This window comes from Apis mellifera, linkage group LG3 (genome assembly GCF_003254395.2).
Source record: "Apis mellifera strain DH4 linkage group LG3, Amel_HAv3.1, whole genome shotgun sequence".
In the NCBI taxonomy this organism is placed as follows: domain Eukaryota; kingdom Metazoa; phylum Arthropoda; class Insecta; order Hymenoptera; family Apidae; genus Apis; species Apis mellifera.
The window spans coordinates 8,854,125-8,871,843 of record NC_037640.1 but is presented as its reverse complement, the minus strand read 5'-3'; the positions used below and the strand labels follow the sequence as shown (position 1 = coordinate 8,871,843).

General features: G+C 38.9%; 1 long non-coding RNA gene across 1 annotated transcript in view; it reads left to right on the top strand.

Annotated features, from left to right (window-relative positions):
* Positions 1-17,318, top strand: part of LOC102654809 — a 32,990-nt gene extending 15,672 nt beyond the window's left edge. The window contains exons 2-3 of the long non-coding RNA XR_003304348.1: positions 15,074-17,091; positions 17,186-17,318. This is a non-coding gene — a long non-coding RNA (uncharacterized LOC102654809). The remainder of the gene's footprint in view (positions 1-15,073; positions 17,092-17,185) is intronic.
* The last annotated feature ends 401 nt before the right edge of the window (positions 17,319-17,719 follow it).

Below are 17,719 nucleotides of genomic sequence, written 5' to 3'. Positions count from 1 at the left end.
GCAATGATATTTCATTCAACCTTTGCGTGTCAGAAGTCAAACGTTATCGTGATCCAAGCTCGCAGCGACCTTCGCTCGCCTTTTCCATCATGTTGTACGAAAATAAAATATTAGAACGCGTGACGAGGAAACTAGATCGCATCGGATAATTGTAGCAAAGTATCAGATGTTGCGATTGCCTTTCAACCTTTGTACCTCCCTTTTACTACTCATTCCGTAATTGCATAATTGCCAATTTCAAAAATTCAAACTTTCGTAGACGAATCTTCGAAATTCTTGAATTATCATTCTTTCCTTGTTAAATTTTCTTCCTTGATCGTATCACATTATTCCATTTACTCGTTACAAAGTATGGAAACATAATCGAACAAAATTTTCCGTCGTCCTCGATAAATCGAATAATCCTCGAATCACTTATGGAATTCTAAGCGTAATATACTACGTTCGAAACTTTCATCATTTCTTGAAATCCATCGCTGCGCTCATAATAAATCACAGTTTCGAACAACAATTCTCGGGAAACTTTTTCTCGTAATTGTCTCGTAAAAATCAATCGTAGCAGAGATCTCATTTCACCGGCTCGTTCGATGAAAATTAATAATTTAACGAGCGCAAAAATAGATGCTCAAATTCTCAAAGGATCACTCGTCCCCTCGTCTGGCACGTCTCCTATTTCATTTTCGAAACGCATGCACCTTCTATATTAAAACTTCAATTTCCATTCAACTCGAGCACACCAAGAGATCCAGCATCCGCGTTATGAATCCTGCCTGGGGGCAACTTCTAACAAGATCCAACCCCATCTTCCGATTCCTCCGCCGCTCGGCCTTGTATCGAGGCAAGAAACTTCCCCGGCCTTCTTCGGAGGCTTTCGCACTTTCCGGAAGAAACAGGCCGAGACAGATGGCCGAGGCGTGCCGTCTGCCAGGACATGCCTGCCAATATCCAACTCTCCAGGGCCGTACGTCGCGCCCTCCTCCATTCCAATTCTTTTCCTCGCGATTCTTCCCATGTATTTATCATTTTTCCATGTTGTAATCTGTGATTTACTTGTGATGATTGATCTCGCTGATGAAAGTTCAATTTATTAATGTCTGTAATAACGTGACACAGTTCTTGAAAATTATACTTTTATTTTCCATTTTCGAATCTGATTAAATTTTCTTTTAAAATTGGCGGATAGAAAATTTTAATGACGATTCTTGAAAATTGTACTTCCATTTTCGAATTAAATTTTCTTTCGACGATTTAATCTTGATTGATCTTAAAATTAATCGTATTGAAAATTTCTTTGTGTGCAGTGATGTTGCACTAGTCATTCAATTTTTCAAATTTGTATTTAATTTCGAAAGAACGTTTCGAAGACTTTCATTATATGTGATGGATTAAGTCAAAGTTCGTCGATGAAAAAATTCTCTCTGAATTAATTGTTGAACAATATTTTATTTTTTCGTAAATATTTCGCGATATATGAAAAAATTGCTTCCCTTTCTTGATTCATCCCTCCCCCTCCAGTTGCTCTTTTAACGCGTTTAACGAAACGAGTTAACGGTGCACGAACATCGAAAATTGAACGAACGAGGAATTTCACAATTGAACCGCGGCTATTTTGTTGGAAATCGAGCTGCGAGAAAAGTTTCGAGTACTCGTAAAAGTTTACGGATTTTTTACTTTTTCTTTTTTTTTTTTTTTCTTTCCCAAGAGGTTTTGCGTTCCTTTTTCTTTTTTCTGCGTGCCTCTGTTTTTTTTTTTTTTATACGGGATCAGTTGCACGAATATCAATTGCCGGTTAACTAAATCGCGAGAAATTGGAGATTGCGAAAATTCAATTTTCTGACACAGATTTTTCGACAAGTGAACTGAACGTGAACGTGATAGGATGGAAGCGAAATTTCGTTAAATTGTTATTTTTCGTACGTTATATTTTCAATAATTCGAAGTTTCGAGTGTTTAATACGCGTGTAATTCGGAAACAATTCGATCGATTTATCAATGCCCAAAAGAACTCGACAATTAATAATTAAATATTAAAAATAAAAAAAGCGAAACGTATACTAAAATCACACAATCATCGTATCGAACTATGCAATATACACTTACCATGCAAAAATAATTTAACAATTGCAAAATATCCTTTCGTTTGTCCGAAATATCCAAAATAAAACAACAAAAAAAAAAGCAATAACTACAGACTACAAAAATTAAATCAATCAAACGAACGAATTAACCCAAAAAAAAAAAGGAAAGGAAAAAATCCAATCGTGTTATATAAATCCACAAATAAGAGAGATCGAGTTTAAATCCAATTTAAATTCTCTAATATAAGTTAAAAATCATTTCGAAACGATCATTTCGAAAATAAGAGAAAAGAAGAGAAAAGAAAAGAGAGAAAGTAAAACAGATCGAAGAAGAGATGAGGAATCGATAATCGATAATCTTCGGACGATCCGTAAACGGAACAAAGGAGTGTTGGCGCATCGTTACGTCTCGTTCTGGTTATGCAATGGCGGCTCTGAATCGAGGCCCATCTTGTTACCTATGTATGCGGAGCTTGTGCTCGGCACAACGTGAATATTTACATTGCTAATTCCGACCCTACGCCGCGGTGATTCGCGGTCGTTGACATCCTCAAAAATCGACTAACTCGAACCGTGTACCCCCCTCCTCCCTCCTCCTCGGTTTCCAAGCGAAACGCGTTCGAGTCTCAACACTCGCCTCCTCCTCCCTCCTCCTCCCTTTGCACTATTTTTTCTTCGATACGCACGTTCGATTCCCCGTATTTTGTTCGGGCTTCGTTAAGGAATATAATTACGAATATTAACGAGGTGGAAAATCCCGTTGGAATTTAATACGAGCTCGGTGGAGGATTTTTTTCTATAGAGTTAACGAGTTATCCCCGGTGTTAATATATCGCGAGACGCGCGATATATAAAAGGTGATACAGGTTTCGTTCGATGTTCAACGTTCGATCATTCGATTTTAATTTTTAACGATCAGGGGATTATATTTGCTTTTGGAAAATTGGAAATGTGGAATGTTTATTTTTATTTGTAATTCCCTCTTTCTGGAAATATTGAGAATATCGAAGAAGAATGTCGAATCAATTTATCGAAAAGTAATTTGATAAGAATCTTGATATTTCTTTTTAAATAAGAAATCACCGTGATTATTCTATAAATAATTTGTTGTAGAGGAAATGTTTTCAAAAATACGAAGTTTCGAAAGTGGAAGTTTTGGGTGAACAATGATCGAAACACGCGTCTCTAATGGCGGAACAAGTCAAGACCCAGATTCGCGAAAATTAAACGTCAAAGGGTGAAAGGGGAAAGGGTGATGGAAAAGAGCGTAACAAGGAGACTAACACGGCTGAATCGAATCGAAATCTCGTTTCCCTCCATTGTCGAGGGCGAACGTTCGCCGGGAAATTCTGCAGCCAGCGCAAAGTGCGAGCCGGGGAAAAGTCCATTGAAGTTTTAAAACGATTGCGCCTGGCGCGAAGTTGCAGCGAAACAGCTCTTGTTATTTCATCGATAACTCGTGGTTGCGCCATGCACTTTGTCTGCTTACTTTCGAGTTGCTTCTTCTATTCTTCTTTCCTCCCCTCTTCTTCTTTTTCTTTTTCTTTTCGCGCAAAATATCGCGCATCTGTTTGTTAAACAAATCCACGCGTTCGTATTTTTGTTGAAAAATGGGACGTTTGGACGGGAATGGTAATAAAATGGTGTGTGTTTTAAAATTTTACGAGGAAAAGATGTCAAAATGGTGGAAGATAAACATGACCTAATACGTTGTGAAATAATTCAGTGATACGATTTGAAGAGGCGAAAAATTCAACACTCGAATATCGATCTCCTCCCGTTCCACGATTATCCGCCAAATGTCCGCGCCAAAAGGCTGCTGCTCATTGCTGAAACAACACATTTTCATGTATGTGGCCGTCGTTTCGTGGAAAGATTGGTCTGGCTTATGCGCTCTTTCGGGAGGAAGTCGGTCCGCCGGGTCGAAAATTGAGAAATCCTCGAGATACGGTTGTACGGAGAACTAGCGAGGTCAAGGTTGTATTCGAGAAATTGCGTTTAACATTGACTTTGATATTTTTCAGAGAGAGAACGTGTAACGCTATAAAAATGTAAATTTTTATTCGGAAATATTCGAAATCGCACCGCTTCCCTTTCATAAATTTTAACTTAAATTCCGCTCCGAATTTAATATTTTCCTTTCTTTCAAAACGGGCTTCCTCGTTACATTATTTTCAAAAAATTTGATTCATCGTCTATTTATTTTTTTTTTATTAAAAAATAATCCATCTACTAATTTGCTTCGATTAATAATAAATGATCGACTTAAACAAACGAAGGATAAAATTTACCTTTCTCAAAACGAGTGTTCTCCATTACGTTAGTTTAATTAAACTCAACTTATATTGTATTTATCTTAAAAATAATCTGTCTACAATTTACTCCAATTAAAAAAAAATAATGACTCGACTCAACTCAATTTTCTTAAAATATCTTCTCTCCTTTATATTAATTCTCTTATAATCTACAACTTCAATCTATAATTTAACTATCTTCATTAAAAATAATCCTTCATCTACGATTTAATTTAATTAATCCAATCCTCGATTCAATTTATCTTTCTTCAAAATGAGCAATATTCCCTCCATAACTATTATCTTTGAAACAAAATCCATTCTTCTTGATCAAAAAATTATCCACAATTTAACTCCGTGACGCACTATTCAAACTTCTTTTTTAAACATTGCTCTCGACAAAATTATCCAAATATCACACCACCCCTTCTTCCACCCCCAATTTATTTCCTCTTATTTCACCTAACCCACATTCTTATACCTCCCATTACAATGTATCAAAGTGAATTACTCTTATCCAGCGATCGTAAGAAACGGGAAACGATACAAGTGGCGGGTAATAGGCAGTAACAGCGCGCGGGGAAGTTTGGAAAGAAGAAGCGGGGTCGGCGGTGGGCATTGTATCATTTTTACGTCGGAAAGTTGGAAAAAGTCGCGAGCCCGTTTTCGAGCGACGCCATCCCCTCCCCCAAGTTCCCAACAACTTTAATTTCCATGCGAAATTCGCGGGATACGGCCCAATCGTCGCGTTTCCGCCGCGTATCGAACGTCGCTTCCGCGTGGAAAAATGGCCGAGGAGGGAAGGGGGCGAGAAAAAGGTAAACTTCTCTCTTTTTTTTTTTTATTATACACGTTCGTGCTATATTCTTATTTTATTATTCAAATTTTCAGTATGGTTTTATCCCTTCTTCAATGTCTTTTTTTAAATATTTCAAAGAGCAATCGAGGATTTTGTGAACGAGGTTGCCTCAATCAAGTGTTAGTTTTAAATGTATTTTTCTTTTTTTTTTAATCATAGGAATCTCTAGGAATGCGATGATTTTACAAATTGATTGTGTATCGAAAAGATTTTCAGGATTTTAATCGAATGAAAAAACGAGCTTGATTATTAATAAAGTTAAAGTTTTGTTGACGATTAATCATGATTTATCTAAGGAAAAAGGAAAATTAGGGAAGAAGCGCCATTATTCATCAGTTATTGACCGCGATTAAACGATTGTCGCGAAGCCATTCTATAGAGAAGAGGCCAGCGAAACTAAATGCATAAATCTTTCTCAACATTTCAACTTTCGTCGAAACTAATAAAGAAACCACATGTGCCGTAAACAATGTATGAAAATTCGAAAGGTCAGGCTTCGCGAGAACTTGGCCAATTACTTTATTCGAACAAAAATATCGGGTAAAATATTCATATTCGTAGCCGAAGGATCAGCAACGAGGGCAGCAGTTCGCGCCAGTTTCTCCTCTCCTCCCCCCTCCTTGTCCAAAAGTATGATATACGGGGAAAGTTGGGCAAACGGGAGAGAATTACAACCCCCGTTCCGCGTATTATGCAAATCGCGCTATAAGGCGTTATCGTCGTGGACAAAAGTCGCTCGAGGCTCGAATTCTGGCGTAAATCGGAACCGCAAAGAAAACGGAAACACAGTGGAAGGCCGAGTTGGAAATAAAAAGAGAGGAGGAGAGAGGGAAAGGAGGAAAGGAGGAGGAAGAAAAAATAATAATGGCCCTCGAACAAACGGGAAACCGCGAAAACGTCGTGCAGCTCGTCGAAACTCAAGAGCCCATTGTTCTTCTCAACCGGCGTTTTGCCTCCTTTCCGCGAGTGGAAAGCGGAGCAGAGTGATGGAGGAGCGCGCGTTTCTTTCATGGAACGACCTTGCTCGAAGGCGATCGAGCAATTCCTATTTTAGGCAAAGCAGAATCTTTTTCTTTTGAGAACTCGTCAATTTTCAATACGGATAATTTAACGAGGAAAGATATTTATTAATCGATTCATTGTTGGAATCAGCGTTCTCAAAAGGATCATATCAAATATTGAATCAATTTTCGTTGTAAAAATTGGAACTAATGGATTTCGAGATGAGTCGAAGAAAATTTCTGTGAATCGAGCGATTGATAAAATTAGGAATCACGTTGCTATGATCAGATCATTATTTAATTAATATTCGAGACGCGAGGTAGTTTATTACCATAAATTTACAAAGAAAAAAAAAAAGAAACAAGAGAAGACGAGAAATTGTGATATTAGTGTTTACGTTTGGCCATCGATTGATCACGTCGCTGTGATCAGATCATTATTTAATTAATATTCAAGAGATAGTTTATTACCATAAATTTACAAAGAAAAAAAAAAAGAAACAAGAGAAGACGAGAAATTGTGACATCAGTGTTTACGTTTGGGCCACGTGCGCGCCGCTGATAACGCTTGATCTCGAGCGGCCTGTTCCGGTTCCAGTCGGTTTCCTAAATCCGCTTAGGAGGTAGGGTTCAGCCATCGCGACGCTAATACGTCAATTACCGGGAAGCCCATTTCGAATTTACTCGCTAATGTCGGCCGATAACAGCGCTAACGATCGGTGCGTCTAACAGATCGTTGCTGTTTGAAACGTACTCGTTAACGAGGACGTTTATTTTTGAAAATATTCAGACGTAATTAATCCGAATGTTATTTTTCTCTTCTTCTTTCGTAGTAACGCTCGGACTATGAATATACACAACGCTGATATAACAATTAGAATTCAAATTCGTTACTCGAATTAATTATTATCTCGATCCTTGATTCTCGAGCGAATTTCAGCTCGAATACTCAACGACACGGCGTAAAATTACCGCAGCACCGCACGATTCACGTGGCACGACGGCACATCTCTCCAAGGAGCAAAGGCAAAGGCAAACCGAAGCTCGAGTTTGCCTGGAAAATTTCATTTTCAAATTTGCAACCGCGTCTCATCATCTCTCCGCCATCCATCCTATCTTCTTCAATTTCACTCAACGGTCTTCAAACCGACGACGAGAAGACGGGGTAAGAAACTACAAGTGGAATCTCGTCAAAATTCTCGGCGATCCAAAATTCTCCCTTCCAAGATTTCTCTTCTCCAAGATACACACATATACACATATACGGACACCCCTGTTGGCGCGAATCGGTGCCCCGAGACTCGTACAGCACCGCTCGATTTCCTCTCTCGGATGGTGGAGAGACACCACCCCCATCATGGGTGCAAGAAGAGAACGGTGCGTGCCCTGATATCGTTGCTCGTATCTTATCGCGAGGGAGGAGGAGGGGTGCGATTCTTCTTGAAATTGCTTCTCCTCGAAACGAAACAACGTCACGGGGATATAAAAGCCCCTCGGCCGTCTTATCGCGCCTAACCCGTCCGAGATCGTAGACGAGAGGAAGAATAATTCCGCGTCGATAAGATTTGCGGGAGGATCGAAAGGGTCTGAAACCCTTCGTTTCCTTGGATATCCAAAATGAATATTCACCGAACTCGCGTCGTATTGAATTCTGAGGTTGCGAAATATTATCGTCGCTGGTTCGTAATTCGTGCCAATATTGGAAGATTAAAATTTATGGAATTCTTCTAAAACGTGTTAGATATTTTTGGTGATATATTCTAGATTTTGGGAGAAGATAGACCGAGCGGATTAATATCCACGAGCCGAAACAGGGAACCCACAAATTAAACGACCAAGCGGCGCGATAATTCAAATCCGAAGCGAACTTGTCGGCCACTGAACGTCAACTTCTTGCAAAGTACAAGCATAATCTTGATACTGAATCGGCTGGAATCGGTTGATCCTCCGTGAAACTGTTGTACCTCGAAACCCACGTGGATAAATTCGCATCCGTGGCACATCCGGATAACAATCGATCCGCCGCCAATTTTCTCCCCGATCGATCCTATCCCGCGTCTTCCTGCGGGACGTCTTAAGGGGATTCCCGGTAGATCCATTAACCATTAGGCGTGTCACGAGAGAGAGAGAGAGAGGGAGGGAAGCGATTCGTGGCCACCGATGAACAAGCCCTCCGGAGGACACGTACGAAAATCGGATATGTGTGCGACGGATCATCGCCTGTGGCGCGACCAACCCTCTCTCGAACTTTCGACTCGAAGAAACGACCACCCGAAACCGCTCTCCTAACTTTCTCTCCATTCCATAAAGAGAGAGAGAGAGAGAGAGAGGGGAGGGTGGATTCAATTCGACACGATCGTTTGCATCAGAGCCACGGATGTTCCTCGATCCCCGAAGCTACTCGAGGGAATGGAAGTACAGGGCACACATGACAGATCCGTCAAGCGATCCGTCCCCCTTCCCCGGGGACGTGTTCGTGAAAATAAAGAGGAGGAAACTGGTGTTTTCCGCTGGTAACGGTGCACCGGTTCCCTCGAGAACAGAAGGAACACCGCCGTGATCCATCCGCGGAAAACGATTTCTCGTGGAAACTCGAATTCACTCTCTCTTTCTCCCTCTCTCTCTCTGAACTCAATAGGGAGTTTCTCGTTCATGACCGGTCCTCGGTAATGAACTGTTAACCCTTCGTGAAATGGGATTCCATGGGATTTTCAAAGAGAGAGAGAGTCAGGTGGATCGTTTCAGATTTCGCGGAGAATTGTTTCGTCGTTTGTGGCTGGGCTTCGATCGACGCAGTGCGTTTCCTTTTTTCGAATGAATAAATGAGAATTAAGATGATCTTTTCTCCTTCTCTTTTTTTGCAAATTCTTATACTTAATCTTCTTGTTCCTGATAAAATTCGTAAACAAGATAATTCGCAAATGAACGAAATTTTCGAGACTCGCTTGCTTCTAAATCGATTCAAGAATTTCAAATCAAAGATGAAATCAAAGAAACGGAGAGAAACAGATCGATAAACTTCCAACACGATCGGGCGACGAGTCACGAATTCCATTCGCTGTGGTACAATTTAATTATAATTGCGGAAGTTGGCGAGTCCGACGGGGTTGGTTGGGGGGGGTTGCATTCATCAACCCCCTTTTATCTTCCACCCGCGGAACTCGTGCCAGCCTGTTAGGGAACGAAAGAAGAATATTCGAACTTTCCAATCCCTTCCAACCGACCAAACTTCCTTCCCTCCAACTCCTCCTCCTCATTGAAATCGACAAAAGGATCCCTCTCCCACCCTTCCCCCGCCCCGTGATGCGAGAAGTGACGGAGGAATCTTAAAGGTCGCGAGGTGACTTCGAAAGTGGGTAATAAAAGTTGCAGAGGAGAGGAGGTTTGCAAGTGGAAGGGGCGATAAATCATACATGACGCGCAACCTTGTTTTTTCCACGGCTGGGGGGAGGGGAAATTTTTCTTCGAGAATCCTCTTCCTTCGTATCGACGGCCGGATATCGAGGGAAGTTAGGGTCGCGGACACGTATATGTGCCGCGGAGCGGAATATTTTATGGAGGCGCGTGACGGTGTTAAAAGATCGGCGGGGTGAAGGGGGTTCGAGAGGGGGAGATCGGCGATAAATCTTGGGGCTCGCGCGCGCCCCGGTTATTGACTATAAAATCGGCGGTAACGAGAAGAGATTTGAAGTTGATTTTCGAACAACTCGCAAAGTTGTTCAACGTGTTCGCTTGTTAAATGTAACGTTGTATAATTTAATCGTGTAATCATTATAAAACTATCTTTTACTCCTTTTTGTATGAGAGATTTAATAGTGGATTAATAGTAGATTGGAGACGTTCGGTAGAATTGAAATTTTGATTAATCGAAATGGAGAGAATGGATGGTATTTAAACGGAAAGAATATCGTACTTTGAATGTAGGATGATTAAAATTAAATAATATGGCGGCTTTTTATATCTAATTAGAGATGCTTGTTAATTAATTTGATAGTCCATAGGACCTACTTGAGTTTAAATTTATGTATTGTTTTGACTGGCCTAAATTTATTTAAGTTAGACATATTTTAAAAAATAATAATTCAAAATGTAGTATATTCAAAGTATAAGATGTGAAAGAGAATTTAAAATAATTTCTTTAATTGAAGATAGTTTTAAAAAAATGTACAAATCGCTCGTCAATTTCATTTAAAATTGAAACAAGTCGTAACAATTGTAATCTGCTTCAACACAAACTGCTTCATAACGCTCTGTATACGAAATTTGTAAAAACAATTTTATAAAAACTATATACTTGCCCATCGTTCCACCGTGAAATCTATACGACGCGACGCTCGAACAGCCTCCCCGACTTGGAGAAATTGGCTGTTTCGAAGTTGAGCGGAACCTTGGCTCCGTGATTGCATCGAAATTCCGGTGGAACGCGTCGCGATTATCGTTCGATATCGCAATCGCATCGACGTGGATGGTGCACCGATACGAATTTCCAGTTGCCCGGCCATTTCGATTTCCCCCGTAAGATTATCGCCACTCCAGCTGCACGAAAATACTGGATGGTGATCGCGGAACAGCCAAGATTCCCGAGCTGTCGTAAGCTGTTGCGCTTCTATTGCAGGATCCAGTGAAAATCGATTGATACGAGCTGTTCTATCCGAGCTTAAAATTTCCCTTCACGATACTGTAACTGCGTTAATATCACGGTGAGTGAATTCGAAATTGCACTTTATGAATTTTACCGAGTGTTTAAAATTAGGATGAGTGTTGGTTTATCGAAGTTAATATTTTTGAAAATAATATAACAAAAATTGTTACCTGTGGATTTTTATAATTGTGAATCGTCGGATTAGATGATACAACTGTATGCATTCTTGAATTCTTTATATAAATATTCAGAATAAATATTTGATATTTAGAAGAATAAAGTAAATTTTCCACGTTCATTAAAAAATTTAATAATCTATAAGATTTTTAAAATGAAAGTAGGTTTATAATTTGATCATTCTATGAATTCGATATCATTTTATGACAATTGCAAAATGTTTAATCGATATTTATATTCATATTATCGATTTAACATGTTTTCGAAAACAATGCTTCAAAGCTTAATACTCAATTACTTTCGTTGTTCTGAATTTATACGCTTATGAGATTGAACGTATCATATGCAACAAACTGATATCTTATCTCCTAGTTTCCTTATATTAATAAATCTCTATCTAAAATTCTTATATATATTTTACTATTACAACCCTAAAATATAAAACGTATATTTCTTTTCAAATTAATAATTACAATTCCTATAAATTACAAATCTCTTTTTCCATCATATATCAACCCATATATCCATACACTTGATAATTTACATAATCTCTCTTTCTTTTCTTTCCAAAATTGCTCGAATATTTCCAAATATATATACTCGAAGGGAGTGGCCGCGTTTTCGAAAATCCAAACCCGAATAACAACAATACGCGGGAGGAACGTGGAGCATTCGTTTACGGTATTTTTCCCCGGGGGTTGGGAATGCAAAGCACCCTTTGTCCCCCGTGGCGTTCTTCCGACGAAAACCAACTTGTAATCGCGATGCGACGTAAACGAACCGCGATAAAAATGAATATCTCCATCCTCCCATTGAATGCAAATCTATCCTTGATTCGAGTCCCCCTTCTCCCCTCCCCTCCCCCTTCGGATTTTTGCGCGATGCGCAGCGGATCCAATTAAAAGTTTAATAACAGGAGGGCGATGGTTTCCTCGAATCGTTTGACGGCCTAATTACCGTGATCGACGTTCCAGGGAAATAATGTTGTTCGGCAAAAAGTCGAAGCGAATGGAAAAGGAATGGAAATTGCGAATTTTCGAATTTTTGATTTGTCGAAGAAAGAAAGAAGGAAAAAAGGAAGGAGGGATGAAAGATTGATACTTTTTTTTTTTTAATTCTCTTTTCATAAATCGAAGTATCTCTGAATCGCAACGCGTTAAGTGATATTACGAAGAAAGAAAGGATAGAGGAGATTAAGTGCGAAGAGATGGATTGGAAACGATTTTTTTGAATAGAGTTTGCGAAAATTCTATCTCGAGGAATTGTGAATTGTTAATAGGGCGGGTTTAATTACGCGAGAATCAGTGGTAAACTGTGCGTCGTACACTTAGTAAACTATTACGAACTACTGTAAATTTAGTTAATTACAATGGTGGACACGTGAAATGCAGTTTAACCGGCGCGCCTCGACCTACAATGCTGACTGAAAATTAACCTTCACAAACTACTGCATAAATTAAAATATAATTCCTGGGGCTCCCGGCGGGGTGGGGCGGGGCGGGACAATTAATCCTCGCTCATCCTGTATTTTTCCTTTAACGAGCAAACTTTCCCATATTTTAATCTAAACTTTCGATACTCTACTCTCCCCCCGATCAACTCTACGTTATATAATTTCAAGATAAATTTATTCGGATTAAATTCATTAACTCGTAAATCGAGCCACTCCCCTCCTCCTCATTCTCGATGACAAAATATTTTTGTTTCCAGTTTCGTTTCCAGATTACTTTCTCCCCCCCCCAATTTTTCTCGTTACGTCTCTGTAAGCATCTTGTATCGAATTGTTTTGGATTTGCTTCTTAATTTCTTCTCCTTCTAACTTTCTTCCTCTTCTAGCTTTTCTTCCGATTTATAAATTTTCGCTCCTTTCCTAGTTTTTCCCTAGTTTTCTCATCGTTACAAATTACTTACATCAATCGATTTGGATTTATCGTGAATTTGTTTTTATTTTTCTTTTACGCAAACGCTCTAATTCTTCTAGCTTTCTTCTCCTAACTTTCTTCTCAATCTTACACACGTGATAAACAATATTGTGTTCGAATTTGGCTCGTAATTTTTTTCCCGCTCCTTCTTTTCCTCCCCATTTCAACGTTCGCATCGATTCAGGATCGATTCAGCATTCGCCACCTTTCTCCGTTGGTTGGCGGATAATCTAGGGCGGAGGCGAGCGCAGATTTTCATAAGGAATCGTAAAGACGGGGGAGATAAATTGGCGCGGCTCGCCCGGGGCTCTTCTGGGAGCCCGAGCCTGTCTTCCTTCATGCGTCGTGGCAAATCGAGCGAGCCTCTCAAAGGAGGTTTACGAGTCTCTGGTGAAAAATCTCTGGGAAAGCCGGGGGGGAGAGCGGCGTGAAGGGATCGGTTTTTCCAAGTCGCGCGCATCGATTCCCCGGAAGCGGAGAACCTATTAAAATATTGCGCGTCGGGGAGAAGCGAGAGATATTGGAAAAATATGTATTTTCCAGAGAGGTGGATGCACAAACGTTTCGAGGATAAGTGTAAACGTGGATGTTGCGAATTTAAATGGTTTCGGGGATGAGTGGAGTTGGTGGAGAGGATGGTGGAGAGGATGGTGGAGGATGCAGGTGTGTACTTGACAGGTAAGTGTTAAAACGTTGGTATTGGGAATTTAATGGTTTTCTTTCTTCCTTCCTTCCTTTCTTTCTTTCTTTTTTTTATTGTTTTTAGATAAGACTTCTCGAAGAATTCCCCGTTGATTCTTGAAAAGATGAAAGAGAGAGATTGTGCGATTTATAATTTTATTTTATTTTTTTCGTTTCGAATTAACAGCGAATAGTTTTGAATATTCTTCTTTTTCTACTGATAATTCTTTATTTAAATTTCTTCGTTTATTTATTGCATTAACCGTGTCTTTAGAATTTGATCGTAATAACCCGAATATCAATTATTTTTAATTACAATTTTAAAATCCTTATTTACGAATAAAATTAATGCTTTCGCGATTCCTTCGAATTTCCACGCGATAATCCTCCGAACGAATAAAATGTCAGAATCTCGGATCCACGGGTCGAAATCCCGTATTCCCGAGCGCTCGAATCCCGGATATTCGTGGAAACATCTCGTTTATCCTAGAATCTGATCGAATCAATATATTCTTCTCGAAAGAGAAGAGAGCGAAACGGAGGAAGAGGGCACTTCCGGTGTTCTCGAGGACGTTTCGAGGGCCGGGAAGCCGCGTGCAGGGAACAGGGCGGAGTCCCGGTCGATATGAACACGGCCTCTGGCCCGTTTACTCCTGTGGGAACGGACAAAATTATATCCCCGTCTGCCGTTTATGAAAAGAGACCCGTAAAGCACCGCCGTAACCGCCGTGTTACCGTGTCGCTCGTTCCGTAAGTCACGATACCGTGCCTGTTTTACCCCCTGACCAAGTAATTATCCTGCTATAGCCGGTGTTTCATGGTCTAATTAGGAATAGTGCAAGCAAGGATTTTGTGGATTTCAGTGAAAATTGAATAGAATCTCAAGATGATTCCGGTCGAATCGAGTTTAATATTAATTTTAATTCTTTCCTCTGAAGTTAAAGATGCACTTTTTCAAAACAATTATTTAATCGACGATTAAAATTGCCAGAATTATTTATTCCTCATCAAGTAATTATCTTGTAGATTTGAGCGAAAAATTGACGGAATCTCGATTCGAGTCGAATCGAGTTTAATTTTAATTTTAATTCTTTCCTCTGAAGCTAAAGATACACTTTTTTGATGCAAGGTTGTCAAAATTGTTTATTCCTCGACTAATTATCTTGCGATTCTATAATTGGCGTTTCATAATCTAATTAAGAATAATGTAAATAAGGATTTTGTCGGTTAAAATTCGAATTATTTTTTCCTGAAGTCTCATTTCATAAGATAATATAAAGAAAGAGGAATTTCTCAAAATTTGGATGTTGGAATTCTTATAATTTTCTATAATATTTATAGGAAGTACTTTTATTTTGAAAATTTCAAACAAATTAAAACAGAAAGAACGATCGTAATTATTTTCTTTAAAATTTTTAGGCAAAGGTGAGAAAGGGCTTTGCTGACAGGGACGACAATTCTGATAGAAAAAGAAAAAGAAAAAAAAATGAAAGAAAAAACCAAGGAATATTCTCGTTTTCTGAAAGAGAGAAGGTTGGAGAGGAAGGGTATACGTTGAAACTCGATCTTCGGCGTCAAAGCGGAATACGGCGACAGCGGGAAAGCGTATTTTTAAGTTTCTCGCAGGAATGTAATTATCGGACACAGCTGTTTGTTTTTTGCCGTGACGTCTGGGCTAACGATAGGAATAAACTTTGACGTGTGGTCACTAGTCAACGGCTTAACGACACTTACATACCGCACACTGTTTAATTTATTCTTAATTAATGTCACGATCAAAAGAATACTCTTTGAAGAATAGTCGAGAGTATTAATTTCTATACTTTATTAAATGCTGTAATAATAAAAAAAGAATAATAGAAAAAAAAATACAGGAAAGATATTTATAATGGCCATTTTAAATAATTTAAAACGCAAAAAAAATATTAAATATTTAACTCGAGACGACACGAAAATGTAAATTCAATGATAATAAATCCTTTCTCGCGAGTGATTCGTAATTCGCTTTAATTTATCAGAGAGAGAGAGAGAGAGAAAAAAAGAGAAAATATTTATTCAACCCGTCGAAAAATCATCTAAAGTTGTATTCATTCGAGGAGAGGCGCGTCCCGCGGAAAGATATTTTCAATCTCGGATCGCTCGCTCTCTCGAACGGGACAGAGGCACGATAATAATAAAACTTAAAACACGTATCCTGCTCCGCTCCCCAGAGTATTTCTGGCGTGTAACCCCTTGACTCGTGAGCGACGTCGTGCCTCGCAACTTGTTTACGCAATTTCGAGGATTTTCTCGCGAAAATCATGTCATCGCCGTTGTTGAACTCTGGCAGCCACTGGGACTCCGGGGAAATCGCGACTCGGGCGGAACAAATTGAAAGGCACGGCTCGCGTTTTCCTACTATAAAATGGCCTTAGATTGAATCGAGAAATGGGAGGTTCGCGGGAAAACCGGAAGTGTTATCGTCGAAAGAAGCCGATGTATCGATTGGCGCGAGGAGAGTTCTCGATAAAATTACTGCGATTTCAAATTTATTAAAAAAAAAAAAAAGAAAATTGTACAATTGTACTCTCGAATTTAATTCCTTTTACGGACAAGTGTCCCTTCAACTCTCATTCTCGATGGATGGAAGACACTTTTTTTTTTTTTTTTAGAAGAAATAAGGATCAAAGAGATAAGTATTAGGAAGAAAATACATATTGCGATGATTGTATTTCGTTGTCAATAAGATTGTATCGAAATTGAACTTGATCCAATTTTGTTCGATTAACTTCGATGTCGATCGTGGTATTGCATTCGTTCGTAAAAGATTAAAGTATGGAGATGAAGAATAATCTAAGCTACGAGAAAGTTTTTAATTATCTCAAACGGACGAGAAAAAAATTGACTTCCATTTATCACCGTCTGATGTTTTCCATCTTAGAAAATTTCCGATTTATTATTCCCTCATAAACAAATTCAAATTCACGAAGAAATATCTTTGCAAAATTTTCATATTTTTTACCTTGATTCCAGAAAATTCTCATCAGTCCTCTCCATTTTTTTCTTTTTTCTTCATCCTTTCGTCGAACGTTGTTCTCGGACGAGGGTAAGCAACGATATAAATAACATTGATATTTCTCGCAAACTCGATTTAACTCGAGTCAGTCAGCGGAAGGCGGATAGGCGATCCATCATCGAGGAAGGATGCAGCCAAAGTGGCGTGAGAAATGCAATTCCGCGACGTAAAGGAAGGATCAACAGGCTTCGACGCGAATCATCCCTTAAATGACGCCACCCTCGAACAATTCGCGATAAAAAATTCAATCGGCCAAATTATCTCGGCTCGATTCCCTCGAATAATTCCAAGAAGGATCGAATCGTTGAATAATTTTAGCCTCTTCTTTCGATCCAGAGGGAAGCTCTTTAAAATGGAAAACCAAGTCGATCGATTTCTAAGGGTAAGTTTTATTCGAATCGCTTTTATTTCATCTCGCCTCGACTCTCTTTCTAAATCTTTCAATCCTGTCCTTCTTTTCTTTTTTTTTTTTTTAGAAATAATTTTTCGATTCCGTCTCGAAGTAAATGGGTCGAAACGTATATAATCATATTGTAAAGGTAAATATTTGAGTACAAGTATTCAACATGTTTTTGTTACGCAATTTAATCAGGAAATTGTGAAAAAATCGTCGAGAAGATATTTGCAAAAAGTTTTAAGTTAAATAAGTTTTAAGTTAAGTATAAATAAACCAATATTAAACGGATGATGAATATTCAATCATAATCTCCATAATTCTCGAGATGAATAATTATTATGTACAACATATCCTTCCGAGGTATATGTATAATATCTCTTTATGTGATATAATTCTGGCTCTTCAACTATTTATTATAAATTATTTCGCGATACGACGAAGATCCCTAGAAAGACACGAGGAAATTCTTATTAAACGTTTAACGCGAATGATAAAAAGTAGGTAGTGTATATTCTTATTTAAGCGATGTACATTCACATTTATAAGATAATTTTGCTCCTTTGGATATTAAAAAAAAATTCCATTTAAAAAATGCAAATAACAGTTACGCTGG